General features: G+C 38.3%; 1 protein-coding gene across 2 annotated transcripts in view; it reads left to right on the top strand.

Annotated features, from left to right (window-relative positions):
• CFAP299 (cilia and flagella associated protein 299) overlaps window positions 1-15,590 on the top strand; it is a 517,974-nt gene that overhangs the window by 86,424 nt on the left and 415,960 nt on the right. The gene's annotated exons all lie outside the window — the stretch shown is intronic.

Here is a 15,590-nt window from a genome sequence, read left to right as displayed (position 1 = left end):
TAAATATAAATAAACCTTTTAAAAACAGTATTAGACAAAGTGGTTTTTGGATTTTTTGGAGATTTACTCAAGAAGTTCCATATTCTGTATAAAGTGTATCAAATCATCTTTTAGATGTTTTCAAATTTCAAAGGGTGTAAGATGTGCACCGGCGTTTCTGTATTTCACTTTGACTTCCAGGTACAAGTTGAATCATAGCATAAAGAATCTCCTGACACATCCTACTTCAATCTATTATTAATTGGATCCTAATGCAAAAATTCTCCACTTTGTGGGTACGAGTGAAACCATTCTCAGTCTCTCATTCCCTCCATTTCTCTTTTTCCCTCTCACACTCCTCTCTCTATGCTTACTTTTCAAATAAATAAATATTTTTTAAAAAGCTAACAGAGGAAGAAAGATAAATGTTCTTAGTAAGATAACGAAAAGTTTTGTTGCTATTTTGCAGTTTTCCAGCAATTGAGAAACACACTCTCAGTGTGTATTGGATAGACAGAGCACCCTGAAGTGGTCCTTTCCATGTTGTACCCATCCCAGCAATGGATACCCAGCTAGCTCATGGTCTTGCCATTGTTGAGTAAGCAAGGGGTTGTATTGGTTGGTTTGGGCTGCCAAAACAAAATGCTACAAACTGGGAAACTTAAACAACAGAACAACAGAACAACAGAACAACCGAGTTGGTTGCTTCTAAGGCATCTCTTCTTGGTATGTGAATCGCTACCTTTTCACCAGATTCTCGTATGATCATCTTTTCTTTGAGTCGGCTTCTCTTGTGTCTCTTTGTGTATATTATTTTCCCCTTGTTTTAGGGATACCAGTAACTGTATTAGGGTGTACTCATAGAACCTTATCCAGTCTTCTCTAACAGTCCTAGCTTCTAGTTTGATAGGTTTCTAGAGTTAGGACTTTACTATGGAAATTTTCGGAAGATACAGTTCAGCTTATAGGAGAAGTCTGTCAGCGCCATTGAGTACATCATCAGAACTCGCTAAAAAATTTATCTTCAGATTTTTCAGGTGAATAATTTTTCTTTAAAAAAGTTTGTTTTTACTTGAAAGGTAGATTTTACACAAAGGGATAAAGGGATAGAGAGGTCTTCCTTCCACTGGTTCACTTTCCAAATGGCTACAATGGCCAGAACTAAGCTGTGATGGAGCCAGGAGTCAGGAACTTCTTTTTCATCTCATATGTAGCTGCAGAGCCCCAAGGGCTTGGACCATGATCCACTGCTTTCCCAGGAGTCAGGAACTTCTTTTTCATCTCATATGTAGCTGCAGAGCCCCAAGGGCTTGGACCATGATCCACTGCTTTCCCAGGCCATAAGCAGATAGCTGGATAGGAACTAGAGCAGCTGGGGCACGAACTTGCCTCCATTTGGTATGCAGGTGCTATTATATGAAGTATTAGCCTCGCTATACCACTATGCTGGTCCCAAAAGGATCATTGCTTTATTATTCAATTTTAATAAATTAAACGGTTTTTGTATACCATTAATATTGTCCTATATATCTGAAAATAACTGCTTTCATTGAAATTAAATTGTATTTAAGTGTTTTAAAACTAACTTAAACAATATTTTAGGGCCCAGTGCGGTAGCCTACTGGCTTAAGTCCTCGCCTTGAACATGCCAGGTGGGACTTAACTGGTGCTCATAAGGGATGTTGGTGCTATGAATGTAAGATTAGCTTGTTGTGCCACTGTGCCAGCTTGAAACTAATTTTTTTTAGGTTTATTTATTTTTATTGGAAAGGGGGATATACAGAGAGGAAGAGAGACAGAGAGGAACATCTTCCGTTCAATGATTCACTCCCCAAGTGACTGTAATGGCCGGAGCTGCACTAATCTGAAGCCAGGAGCCAGGAGCTCTTGCACATCTCTCATGAGGGTGCAGGGTCCCAAGGCTTTGGGCTGTCCTCAACTGCTTTCCCAGGCTACAAGCAGGGAGCTGGATGGGAAGTGGAGCTGCCGGGATTAGAACTGGCGCCCATATGGGATCTTGACACATTCAATGTGAGGACTTTAGCTGCTAGTTCACCATGCTTGGCCCTTGAAACTAAATTTTTAGTGCTTGTTACAAACTTGTCTTCTGTCTGTAGATAATTTGTTAAATTATTTTCTTTCCTCTGTTGACTTTTTTTTACAATTCAAGATGATAACTGGTAGTTTCCTCACCTTCACCCATTGCTCTCAAAGAGTGCAATTAATAATAAGGTGACTGCTGTTACAGCAGGAGAGTAGGAGGAGAAATTGGGGAGAGAGAAAAGAGAGTGAAAGGGGGGAACCCTTATATCTACCAAACCGTATCATGGAAAATATTAATAACAACTAAAACATTAAGGTGCGGACTAATTAAAGACTGACCACATCGATCTGATCATTATCCAGTAAAAGAGCAGATTCAAGCATTCTAAATCCTGTGCCTCTTACCTGCGGACTTGTCTCTTTTAATCATTCCTACTGTAAACACTCTGACATATCCTAGGCAAGTTACCTGTTAACTGTTGTGTAGTGGTAGGTGGGCATCTAGTGAGTTGATAATGGTTGTTAAGAATTAAAAGAAGCATAAGTCCAGTAGGAGCAATATAAGACTTCAGGAGCTTTTCAACTCCCACAGTATCCTGATACCTTCCTTTTGCCTGAGAGGGCTTCCTTTTCATGGTTGGGGTCAATAGTAAGCTGTGAGTTGCAGCCTGAATTCCTTATTTCCATTAAGATGCCTCCATGGGCATCTTTCAGTAAATTACATCATGCTGTTGGGGCCAACATTGCTGTTAGCTCTTAATTTCATTCCCCTTTCGTTCCTCTTGATGCCCACCAAATAGAATAAATTACAGAACATGTGAATTCAAATTAGTTTTTTCTGGCTACTGCCATTTCTGGGAAGGAGAAGAGGATAAAATTACTTTTGCTATTTCTTCTGAGAATTTATTGGCCTCTTAGGTTTGCAAAAGCCAGAGATATCCTGTATGAAACTAACTAAGTTATGTTAACATGCTGCTATTTGGGTAAAACTATTGTAAAATACATCTGATGGTTGGTTTATTTTATATGATAGAAATTTAATGCCTTCTGGAGCTAAAACCACTATTGTTAACGTTGTTAACATTAAAGGATCATCAAACCAAGCTGAATTAGGACAATATGGTACAACAATAAGTTTGAAAAATAATGCAATTAAATTATTATATGTTTGTTGATTACTTGTTAAGCAGTAGAAATTGTGGGGGTAGATTATGGGATTTGTTTGAAGGGATATAACACATTTCCCCAAATGAAAACATCTGTCCGCATTGATGTTTTCCATTAGTCATCTTCAGAGATGTTAATTTAACTTAAAATAATTCACACTACCCTGTTGATGATTAATTTTTAAATGCTGTTTGCATTATTAGTTGAAGTCAGAGACGCTATGAGAAATGGGAGTTAAAACAGATGGCCACAATGATGCATGTGGTCCTTTGAATGTTTACATTAAGGCAGCCCCTGGTGTTTGCTTAGGGAATGAAAGCAGAGTAGAAACTAAAATTGGCACAAGTTATTAGCATGCCTGACTTGGATAGTCAACATCAATCCTGAATAAGTTTCGGAGAAACTGCAGTCTTATCATATTTCATTTGATTGGCATGACATGCATGCATCTATTATTCTACAGGGCTCTAGAGTAAGCATTTAGAATGTAATCCTTTTTTAATTGAAGGAAAAGAATTAAAGAAACTATTAGGAGAGATCATGCTGCTGTCCATTGGACCTTAAGTATCACAGATAATCCAGTTATTGAATAGGAAGTTTTTTTTTTTGAGTATTCAGGGAAAGATATTTAAATTCCCTTAAGAGTATTCAAACTAAGATATTCTTGTTTATCATACCTTTAATTATTGTTTAAATTTTAGTATGTATGTGTTCTGGTCTATAAATTCTAAATCCGTCCACTCAGTAAACTGAATTTTGACAAACTTTCTAAGAGCTTAGGTGGATAATAGCTATTCTCTATATACCTACATCTCATTAGCAATTAAAAAATCTTTTAAGGTTAATGCTCATCTTTATATTACAATATTTCTGCTAGATTTTAGCTTTAAAGATTATAGAAAATTTTTGACTCAAGATTGCACATTGTAAATGTATTATACTTTTTACTATCTGAGACCCTTCCAGTTGTGGGATTAAGAAATGTAAATAAACTTTCATATAAATCTGTATCATAAAACACGTGAAATCTTATTTTATATAAAGTAATAATAGAAATATAAATCGGACATCATGAAGTTAAGTGGATGTGAACCTTAATGATCAACAACTTTCTGGCAGACGGAAAGTAGTTGGTAACTTAGTACTAGAAGAGGCAGGTCAGAGGGGTCCTGATGAATCCCAAAGTGACTGAAGACTCCAGGATATGAAGTTCGATAAACAGCAGACACGAAGAGTACATTGAAAAATACAGGCATTTGACATCTGCAGATCGAAGGCCTTAATAGCTACATGGTATAGACAACATCTACCCATGAGTGTCTCACAGAGGCAGATGACTGAACAGTTCTTCCCTTCAGAAATAAGCAGTTATCTGACTTGAATGTGGACAGGCAATACTAGAGTTGGTGCCCAGAAGAAAGATCTTGCATATTTAGATTGAAAATTTGTCAAGCAGCAGGATCAGCATAGCAGTAGGAAAAATCCCATCACTACTCATGCATACAAACTCATGTGGTGACATTTTTTACTGACTCATTCCTCAATGTGAAGAGATCATGGTGGTTCAACAGACACTTAAAGAAACTTGAAATATAACAAAGCAAAACTAAGATACACATATTTAAAATCTCCATAAAGGCACATGTGGCCACAAATAAGACAGGTGGTAATTCAGTTAAAGAGGGTTTTTTGGAGGGCTTTTTCAAAATATATGCATATTTTATGAACTCCTTAGCTACTCCATCCAACTTTTATACTCTGCTCAGTGTTCTTTAAAAGAACAATACTGTGTAATGTAAGATCCACACTTGGAACACTGATAAAGATGAAAAAAGGCATTAAAAAGTCCAAAAGTAGAACCAGTGAAGGAGAATTCATAGATTAAAAAATATTATATTAGTGAGGAACTTACTCCATTTTGTAGCACAAAGCCCTAGGGAATAAGACTTTGAAATGTCTTTCAGTTTTCTCAGTTTGCATTTCCATATGTAAATTGTGGTTGTCATTAGTATAGAAACAGTTATTCATGTGAATTATGCTTAATGAATTCATTTTGTGGTAAGAATTGAACACCTATTATATGTCTGTCTTTAAGTTCAAAGAATATTGTGATAAAACACAAAAATCCCAGTATCCATGGAGTTTGTGCTTTGGTTTGGGAAGCATAAAGATAAAAACCAAGAACATATAATATGTCAGATGATGTGGAGATCTCACAAGAAGGAGAAAGGATGGTGTTGGGGTGGAGTTATAGCTTTAAAAAAGATTAAGAAAGGCCTCGTGTAGGAAGAGATGAGGAAAGAGGAGGAAGGTAGTTCCTGAGTCAAAAACCCTGTTCCTGGGACCTGGAAAGGCATCTGGTGTGATTGCAAGGAGTGATTTAAAGGCAGATGAGGTCAGAGAGATGAAGGGTTTGTGACAGATTCCCAGCCAGCCATGAGTAGCCTCCACTTTTGAGGTGTGAAGCCATTGCAAAACTTTTCTTAGAGGAGTGGCAAGATAATTATGTAATCATTCATTTATTTGAATTGTAGCGTTACTTGAAGAGGGATGGAGGTAGAGAGAGAGAGAGAGAGAGAGAGAGAGATCTTTTGACTTCTTTGCTACTCAATGGCCACAAGTCAAGGCTGGATCTGGCTGGGGCCAGGATTTCCAAACTCCATTCAGGTCTCCTAAGAGAGTGGTAGGGGCCCAATTACTGCAGCTCTCTTCCACTGTGTTCTCAGGTGCATTCACAGGAAGCCGGATCAGAAATGGAGCAGGGTGGATTCAACCTGGTGCTCATTTGGGATGCCAGTGTCACAGTGCTTAACTCACTTTGTCGCAATGTTGGCTCTGTTGAGTGCCAAGATCTAATATAAAAGCATCTCTGTATCCAACTGTACTAAGGATGACTTATAGGGACAATAAGAAATAGAGGCAGTGATAGCTAGCAATAAATAGGCCAAGCAAGGGACAATGCCACTTGGATCAGGATGGTAGTATTGGAGGTACTTAGGGTTATGGCTATGTTTTAAGGGTAATCAAATGGAATTTCTGAGGGATAGACTCAAGGATGACTTGACTGTTTTTGCCAGAGTATCTGTAAGGAAGAAAAAGAGATTCTATTACATTGAGAAGATTGAATAGAGGGCATTCAGGAAGCTAGAGCCTGGAGCTAGCATTTCATATTTGTCAAGTTGGAGATGCTGTGTGGAAATACCAATGGGAGAAAGAGCCTGCAGTTAGGTAACCAGTTGGAATTCAGCTGGGATGTTTGGTTTGGAAATATATTTTGTAGGTCATGCTGGTATCATGCTAAATAAAATCGTGTGACTAGTTAAGATAGAGAATATTTCCCAGGAGTGAGCCCTCTGCAACACTGCAACATATAGAAGTTGAGTGGTAAAGAATAATCAGTGAGCAGACAGTGCATGAAAATCCAGAAAGACCCAAGTACTCATGTGGTTCCAAGTGCCAAGAGAAGAAAGTATTTGGAGAAAGCAGAGGGAGACAGTTGTTCCAAATGCTTTTACATTAAGAAATTTTTCAGATATTTCATCTGCAAATGAGCAGTGTTAATTTTCTTATTTTATGGTGCTGTGAGAACAAGATGGAAGTGTCCCACTGCACAAGTACTTCGTGTTATACCAGAACACAGCCACTTCAAATACAGCTTTGAAGTGAGCCAAGGAGAAATAAATCATTCAGTTAACCACGAAATCGAAAACCAAGGGTCACAGTATTTGATGATCCACTGGCAGTGGTTCCCCCACAACCAACAATAAATCATATGGGAAATTGGGTAACTGTTTGTTATTAGGCTATGTCCTAATTGCATCTCTGAAACCTGAAATCGTTGTTGAGACTTGTTGGAAAGTTGTTTTTGGTAATGTCCCTAGTTTGGAGAAGAGAATTGAAGAGGCTGCCTTGCTGGTAGCATTTGGAAACATGTTCTTGGAGTTTTTCACAATTACAGAGAATTGAATGAGGTGAGAGATGTGCTATCTACAAAGTTCTTTTGGCTTGGATGAATTGACAGAATTGCAGGGAATGTTTTAATATACCCTTTGAGTACCTAGAGTGCTATTAGTACTTCATATATTCATGGTTATATAAATGTTGGATAAGTTAACTTGAGAGATTGTTTGTTAGGGTTTTCCCTCTACGCCCATGTAGCTCCATGTGTCTAGCAGATAAAATTACATCTTTCGTGGTTCCTCATCTCTTCTATTTCCCTTGAGTTCCTTCTTGATTTCCTTGTATACAAGTAGGGAGGGATATGGAGCAGATGCTTTCTCAGTTTGGAAGAATGGAGGTTGTCAGATCATTGGAGTCACCAGGATCCATGTAGAATAATGTCCTGTTAACCTGCCTAGTGGGCTTAGGGAAACTGAACCCTAGTAGTGGAGTGAACCAGCAACACCACAGAGCCTGTGCCTCAAGTGTCACACAAGGGCAGCTTTTGGCTTCTAGCACCAACGTGATTAGAGACAGCAAATTTTGTGCTATGAATTACAGGAAGCATCAATACACCGTTATGCTCAGAAATTCTTGGTATAATCATCTCTCTTATTCTTGTCATTGGTGTATGATATGCCCCTAAATTTAAGGTTTTGTAGTTTTTATTTTTCTTTCGAGTCAGTATTATTTTGCTGGCTCTTCCCTGCCTTGGGGATCACTTTCTAACGTTCTCCAGGAGTTTTGTGAGCACACTTCTATAACTTTCATTTTCCACAGAATATTCCATGGGACCCCTTTGCCATAAATGAGAATAGGCCCTTCTTGCAGCTTAGGACACCGTGTTTCTGGCAGCTTTCTACAATACAGACTTTAGTCTTTTGTTGGTTTCTGAGCCATTATCTTGGCATTTTCCAGGGGAAAAACCCCATTATTGCATTTGAATACTTATTGTTAGTATTCATTTCTATTTTTCTGTAGCATATTAGTTTATCTCTTACATTTGTCAGGGACTTTGGCACATGGGTTATAGTTTTGTCAATCCAAGATGAATGTCATTCACCATGACTTCTTCTGGCTGCCAAAACTGTGGAAGTTCACAATTCTTAAAACCTTTCGTGCTCCAATAGCTTGCTGATGGCCACATCCTGCATTCTCTCATTTCTAGGATTCCTTCTTATTGGAGTCCAGAATTTTTCTGCCTTAACTTATGGTCACAACATCCCATATTTTTAAAAAAGTTTATTTTGTTTAATTGAAAGAGTTACACACACACATACACACACACACAAACACACGTGCGCACGCAGAGATTCTGCCATCCACTGATTCATTTCTCCAAACGGCCACAACAGTTGGGGCAGAGCCGGACTGAAGCCCAAATCCAGATATTTCTTCCAGGTAACTCTTGTGATTGCAGGAACCCAAGCCATCTTCTGCTACCTTGCTAGGTGCATTAGTAGGGAGCTGGATCATAAATATTGTAACCAGAATTGGAATGGGTACCCATAAGTCCATGTAGGATGCCAGCCATGCAGGTGGCAGTTTAAATCACAATACCACAACGTTAGGCCTTCTTTAGGGCTATAACTCTCCTCTCCAATCTTAATCTCCAATTCCAAACTACTTGTATTTATTTTTTAAAATATGTATATCTTGATTTTGTTTTTCATGGACTTTTTGAAAAAAAATATTTACTTGAGAGCAGAGTTATAAAGAGATGCATACATAGAACAGAGCCTGCATTTGTTAATTTACTCCCTTAAAGGCCACAGCAGCTTGGGTTTTGTCAGGCCAGGAACTCAGAACTCCAAAAGATCTCCCACATGAATGACAGGGGGCCAAGCACTTGGCCCATCATGTGCTGTTTTCCCAGGCACATGATTAGGGTGCTGGACAGGACTTAAATCAGTGCTTATAAGGGATGTTGGTGTCACAGGATGAAGCTTACCTTGCTGTACCTTAATGCTGCCCTTCATTGACTGTTTTTGTGAAGATTTATTTTTGAAAGACAATTAAAGAGGGAAGGAGAGACAGAGAGGTCTTCCATCTGCTGGTTAACTCCCCAATAGGCTGCAATGCTGGAGCAGAGCTGATCTGAAGCTAGGAGCCAAGAGCTTCTTCCAGGTCTCCCGAGTGGGTGCTGAGGCCCAAGGACTTGAGCAGTCCTCCACTGCTTTCCCAGGCCATAAGCAGGGAGCTGGATCTGAAGTAGAGCAATGGAAACATGAACTAATTTCCATATGGGATGCTGGTGCTGCAGGTAGAAGCTTAGCCTACTATGCCACGGCACAGAACCCCCCCCTTAACTGTTTTTATGTCATGCCTCTCCTTACCTTTCCAGCTTCACTTCCTGTTCTATTATTATTAAATATTCATTTATTCACATTCCAGCTTTTTAATCTTTATTTCCCCAGGTCATTTTTTCTGCCCTTCTTTCCATTCTTTATTTTTTAATCCATTTATTCACTAATATACTTTGCTTAGCCTAAGTTGTTATATATATATTTTTAAATTTAAAAATCAGGTGGTTGTATACCCAGTATGCCTATACGCATGTGCGCGCGCACACACACACACGCAAACACACACGTATACACACACAACTCCTTTTGCTCATTAATTCTTTAAATGATTCCAATAGCTGGGACTGGGCTAGGCTGAGTGACAGTGACCAAATCTCCCGAACAGTTGATTCTCATTGTACTATGACTGGGTACAGTGTGTACCATCCACAACTGTGTGATTGGCACATTTTCTCCCACCTTGTGATGGTGCCTCAAGTGTGATTGCAAGTTGCATCTTGAGGAGTATCAGAGAATGAAATAGGCAGGGAGGAATAAGCTGACCTCTCTGGCAAAAAAAGGTTGGATTAATTGAATATCTGAGCAGAATTAGAAGAAGATTAGGGACTCTGAAAACCACTTAGAGAAAATGAATGTTTTTTAAAGACATGACCAAGGGAATGAGTCAGTTAGGAAAGCATGCTGCAACATTCTTGTAGAATGTAAGATATAAAGAAAGCTCTCGGAAGAATTTTATGAATGAGAGGAAATTATTTCAAAGTGATAAGATATGAATATTTACCTGAGGTAATCCTCAGAACTTCAGTTATTTGTATATTAGTGTGTCTTGGGTGGCTGAAGCAAAATATCACGATTTTGGGGACTCAAAAAGAAGAAATCTGTTTTCTATACTTCTGATGATTGGAGGTCTAATGTTCTGCTCAGAATGGATTTCTGGTGGGATCTGTGTTGGCTTATGGATGGCTGCCTTCTGCCTGTGTCCTCACATGATCTCTTCTAATCATAACAGTCCTATATGATTAGAGCCCTATCCCTGTGCTCTCATTCAACCCAATTCCCACCTCAAAGCCTAGCTCACCAACATGCCGGTCAACTGGGAGTTAGAGGACAAACCTACAAATTTCTTTGGGAGTGGGGGAAGGAAGGGCACAGTTCAGTCCCTGACACATGAAACAAAATAGAGATTCATTGAAGTGATGTTTTGGTAACGAGGTAATACTATTACTCCACGCATAGCCTCACGTGCACAAACATTAAAGATCTGCCAGTTGGACTTGCTCTTCAGTATCAACAAAATGTCTGCAACATTTCATTTTTAAGGTCAAAGCTTATTTTAAATTAGAGCTGCATAGAGTATGTATAATTCAGCCAAAATGACGTGCTTTTTGGCTCCCTCTAACTAAATAACAAGAGAACTAATTTTGACTATATTTCGCAAAATGAAAAAAAGCCTGCACACTACAATCAATAACTTCTATGCTAAGTCTAAGCCTGGAACAAATATCAAGACCAAAATTAAAGAAAAATGACCAAAATGTAACTCCCTAAAATATAAAGTGGTATAGTGCTCCTTGGTATCACTGTACCACTAGCATCTGTAAGATTTATTTATATTACTGGTCCTGAAGCACAAGGACACTGAATGCAGCTACTTAATTTAAGGCACCTGAAACTCTACTGTGTTTTCTATGTATTCAGCTCTTCTGAGCCATCACAAATAAAACGGCCGATTCCTGCTTGGAAGTGATCCAAGGTGACATTCATCGGTCTCTCACAACATTACAGTGCTCACTCGCCATAGTGCTTGATGCAGAGCCATGAGTGCCCTTCAATCTTGTGAGATTTACAACTTGGCTCCTAACTTTTCAGAGCCTCACTGATGGTGTATGCTGTCCAGGATTCCAGACTTCAAAGCCTTGGAAAACAAACTGCACACCAGCAAACGTTTCATTTTTGTTTTGCTTCTGTTATTTTTTTTTAACCTTTCCTTTTAAGCACACTGTTTTTTTTTTATTATTTATTTTGAATTTTATGGTACAATTCCATAGGGTCTGGGATTTTGTCCCCCTAAATTCCCACCCCCGACTGATTTTCCCCATATTATTGCAATAGTATAATCTTTTATAAGGAGTCGTGATTCCATCAGTCTAAGCACACCCTTTCTTGCACTTGCCATTTGCAGATAAAGTCAGTAGCATTAAAATAATTTATTTTAAATAAATTCTTAGTATGCTAAGCTTCCCGTGGTTTGGACCAAATTACATATAGATCGTAAACTCCAGAAATTTTATAGCTGCTTCCACCTTGTCATAATATTTTGAAATCTTCTAGTGAGTTCATATTAAGAAGATATCTGGAATATTATTGATTGCAGTAGAGAAAATTTATATCTCTCCTTTTGAATTATTTATTATTCTCTGACAAAATAAAACTGATAGCTATTTTTTTCCTCTTATAAGATGACTACAATCTTTTAAGAAGAATAGTAAAGTGACACATTGAAATTGCAAGTAAAAATTACCTTCCAATGGCTAAGTTATATTCAAGTATTGATGAAATTTTCTTTATAATTAATAGAATTATAATTTTTGGACACATATATATTATAGACCTTGTGTGTGGAAACTATGTGATTTCATCCTTGTTAACTTGCTTCATTTGTTTTATTGACTAATTTGGACTTTACTTTCCAGCAGATTAAAGTCCAGAGCAAAGTAGGAATCTGCATTCTCACCATGTATGTATTGATTCTCAGCCTTTTGGCTGAGACCAAGTGCAGTATGAGCTGATATGTGACATCCTATGTTAGACAAGGCAAATGGAAATCCTAGAAAAACCACAAGTGAAAAAGGAAAGCAAAAAGGTCTAACCAGAGCTAGAGAATATGCTAGGAGAGCGATGGAGTGGCTCCTCGAATGGAGGCTTCATAGTTCCAGGACAGAAAGGTATGGAGGTTCACGCAGCAGAACAGACCTGGTAGACGGCTGCAGAGGCAAAATCCTAAAATTCTCCACAGATCCTGGGGCCGGCCACCATTTATGTATGGAGGGGGAGGGAGAAGGTGACAGAAGCAGTTCACCTGCTGACATGACAAAATTAAAATATATCACTGCCCATCCTCCCCTGCCAGTGCCTGTCACCCTCACCCTTCCATACCAAGGGAGGGAGAAAACAAGGAAAATCAAGAAATTAAATAGAGTGACATAGAATAACCTAAATACACAGAGTCCAGTGAGCCATAGTTTTCAGCACATTCTAGATCTTCAGGCTGTTTTTGTTTGTTTGTTTGTTTGTTTTCTGCCTTGAATCCATAGCTGCTGGACTTGAGAAGCAAGCAGTCCCAAAGAAAACTAAAAAGGAACCCCTGAGGGATAAGCACTGCATGTGATTAGCATTCCCAAGTGGTGCAGAGCAGTGACTCCAGGCTGACCTCCCCATGCAGGCACACACACCTTCTCCGTCTCTCGGCAGGAAACACATGCTCTCAGAGGTACAGCGGAGCAGGCAGCAGCTTTCAGCTTTGAGGCTTCTGGTTGGAAGTTTCTAGTTTAAATAAAGACATCAAAATAATTAAAGATCCCTTATACATGAAATTATTTCCTCTTCATCCTAAATGTGATTTAATTATCAAGTAAAAAATATGTTTCTATAACATCTCCTAGATATTAGTGACTTCTGCTTCAAAGCTGAAAAGGTAGGTGGGGCACAAAGTACCAAGTAGTGTCTGTCTATCAGGATGCCATCGCTTCCCTCCAACCAGGTTTGGGTATGTTGATGGTAATTGGAGCAGACTAATTTTAAGCCAGTACCTTTACAGTAGCACTCTCTTCACCGCTTCTTCAGCTGCAGGCATTGCTGTCATTTTCCTCATTTTCATTCATCTTCATTTTGCTCTTGATTCCTCTCCAGACTAACCTCTCTTTCAACTTTCCTATTCTAATTTTTATAGATTTATCGACCATCTGAATCTGGTTCCCTGAAAGCATTCTCCAAAGTCCTTGCCTTGTTTCTGCCTAGACCATCCTTGATCAACATTTAGGAGAATGTTTCTTTTTCCTGTTCTTTCCGCCTCTTGAATAGGTATATGGACTAAATAATGCAGATGTTAATGCTAGGAGATATGACGCAGGTATGGAAGAGTCAGCTTTTGGAAAAACAATTGATACACATAGGCATAATGTTATCAGTTTTGCTTAAACCCTTAGTTGTAGTATGTTTTTTTTCCACTTATAAATAACACTGAAGAAACAGAATACGCCAAAATTATGAGGTCTTTTTAGAACAGAAATACAGTGAGAACCGCAGCGAGCGTTCCTCTTTTGTTAGTCTAACAAAGTCATTGGAAAATGTGGTTTAGGAGGGGATAATAGTCCTGGTATGACTTGAATCCTCTTTCCCTTGTTTCCTGTATTGGAACTTACACTGTCAAATAAATTTGGATTATAGGGTCTGGTAGGAGGGAAGCCATCAGCAAAATTACTCTATTAAGTGAGTATATATTTAGAAGCATGAAACTTCTGGGCCAGTGGGTCTGGATACCAGCAGGATCAGCCTCAGCGTTACCAGGGACCTTGTTAGAAATGCAAATGCCTGGGATATACTTTGGATCTGTTGAATCAGAAAGTGAAGGAGGAGCCCTTTAATTTGTTTTTACTTGCTCTCCAAGCAGTGCTGATGCTGTCCTTTGAGAACCACTGCTCTTGGCCTTGCTCATGGAGATTGAGTGCCAATTCCTAGTGCTTTCCTCTAAAAGAGGGCAAGGGATTTTGGAGTTATATAGTAAGTGTGAGTATTTAGTATTTACTCTTTCCGTGATCTTAGGAAATCTAAATTTTCTTATTTGTGTAACAGATTTCTCATCTCTCAAGTGGGGGATGATGACATCTGATTCAAAAGAATTCTGTATGAAACATGGGAAAATTGGGCATTAGTATATCAATAACAGTATGATCACACAGTAATATGTATTCTACATATTAAAACAATATAAAGAGGAGTGGTAGGTTGGGATATTAGGATAGACCATCTCTTATCATATTATCTGTAGGTCTCCAGTTAGAGACCAAGTAAGAAATTTCCTTTACATGATTCCAGATAATGATCTCAACAGCTCAAGAAATAGATGTCCTTGTTCATTTCTTCTTATGAGAAATACACGATTTATTATATTTCCATTTTGCATTGGCTGTTAGGACTCATGGGACTAAATTTCACATTCATTCATGTGAATGATCGAATATATAGGTGTTCTTTTATAGTATATTTACTTGCTCTTTTGCTTAATTCTTGACTTTTTTTTAAGTACATCTCATCTCTTGTATGAATCAATAACAGGTTAGCTCACTTTTTTTTTGCCTTAGAAAAAAATGAAGATGAAAAACCTGGGAGTACTATGGTGCTTTCTGGATATTGAGTCATCTAATCTGCAAAATAAGCTTCATTAGCAAGATTGCACTCTTACTATCATTTTACAGAGGAAGACTGGAGACTTGGGATTTTCTATTATTCTATTGAAGCCTCCTGGGAGTAGGTTGTTCAGCTAAAATATGGACCTTAGGCTGTGTCTTCAGAACTCGTGTTCCTAACTACTACACCTGGAAGGTTAGTATTCAGTTTTTGTGCTCTATATAAAGAACAATAATGTATCAGAAGACTGAACTAGCTTCTAAAAAGAAAATCCTGAGGAAGAACTATTAAGAAGAAAAAAAAAAAGCTCTACAATTGAAAGCAAATACTACCCACACTCAAACCTGGTAGTAAATGCTAATGCTTTTGACAAATTCATTGGTATTGAATGGATAACCATTATATATCTTACAGCTTAGAATAACACTATGCTGTTTAACAGCCTTTAGCAGGGAAAATCTTCTAGTGACATTAATTCCATACAACCATAAAAGGAATGCTTGCTAAATGCCAGCAAATGAGGTGGTAATAACCTTAGACTACTCTGCTCAGCAGGGAAACTAGTGAGGGTAGTGGTGGTGTGGGTAAGGGGGTATATGCCTTCTAATCTCTTAAATTTTCAATATAAAACAATGATCCGGGTGTATTTCATGAACCATTTAAATTAAGGATATATTAATGTGTGAAATAAGAGGTATCAGATTTACAGAAAAAAAAGGAGAGAGTTTTGAAATTTCGCTTTTAGGCTCC

Source organism: Ochotona princeps, chromosome 7 (genome assembly GCF_030435755.1).
Source record: "Ochotona princeps isolate mOchPri1 chromosome 7, mOchPri1.hap1, whole genome shotgun sequence".
Taxonomy (NCBI): Eukaryota; Metazoa; Chordata; class Mammalia; order Lagomorpha; family Ochotonidae; genus Ochotona; species Ochotona princeps.
This window is presented reverse-complemented; position numbering and strand designations above follow the sequence as displayed.